Source organism: Nematolebias whitei, chromosome 22, assembly GCF_014905685.2.
Source record: "Nematolebias whitei isolate Nwh7 chromosome 22, NemWhi1, whole genome shotgun sequence".
Taxonomy (NCBI): domain Eukaryota; kingdom Metazoa; phylum Chordata; class Actinopteri; order Cyprinodontiformes; family Rivulidae; genus Nematolebias; species Nematolebias whitei.
The window spans coordinates 1,671,326-1,672,254 of record NC_056519.1 but is presented as its reverse complement, the minus strand read 5'-3'; positions in this window follow the sequence as shown (position 1 = coordinate 1,672,254).

Genomic DNA, 929 nt, shown 5'->3' with positions numbered 1-929 from the left:
ACTGGGTGTGAGGCGGCGGGTGATAAGCATTATTCGTGGATCGATGGACCTTTGCTCCATGACGTCTTCAAACAGAGTTGTTTTGTTTCGTGTGCGATGACTTCACTGCAGGAGGTCTCCACGCTGCCGTCGCCGCTCCGCCTCAGGTGTTACATCAGCGACGTGGCGTTTCTTCGGCTGCTGCAGCGTCAGCTCTTCAGGACCGCTCAGTGTGACGGGCGATATCACGAAGCTGACATATCGTTAGGGTCGACGGGTCCAGATGTAACATCGGCCTCGGGGTTCGGTCGAGTTGGGTTACGGCGAGCGTCAGTAACAGCGGGGGGAGGTCAGTCTGTAGACATGTCTGACGTTCTGTTCAAGAAGGTTCTGGGCAGGAACAGCTGCAGAAGTAACTAAAATACACCTCGTTTAGATGTTCTGTCCCTGGAGAACGTCTTCGTACTGTTCAGATTTATTTTGGTTCGCACTCGCAGTGAATTCATGTTTGGTCGTTTTTCTGTTTTCCTGGATCTTTGATGTAATTAAGCCATTTGTCATTTAAGCCCCGCCCCATCAGACAATCGTGCCGATCCTCCAACTTCATTCTGAGAACGGTTTCAGAAGGAACACCAGATCGACCAACGCAACGCAGGTGAAGGAAAGACACTGATGCCACGTGGAAAATGCTCCAAGATAAATATTTGTTTGTTTCTGGCCATAAACTGAGACGGAGGTCTGATGGTTCCTCCAACAGTTTTCAGTCCCAGCAAGGATTTTAAAAACAGACACAAACTAAACAGAATCACGAGGAGTTTCAAGTTTGTATCAGTCGAGTGGTGCTCAAACTCACGGCTAATTTAGTGTCAACAGTTCTGGTGGATGGAGAAGAGACTGGACCAGGGGGACGGAGAAGAGACTGGACCAGGGGGACGGAGAAGAGACTGGAC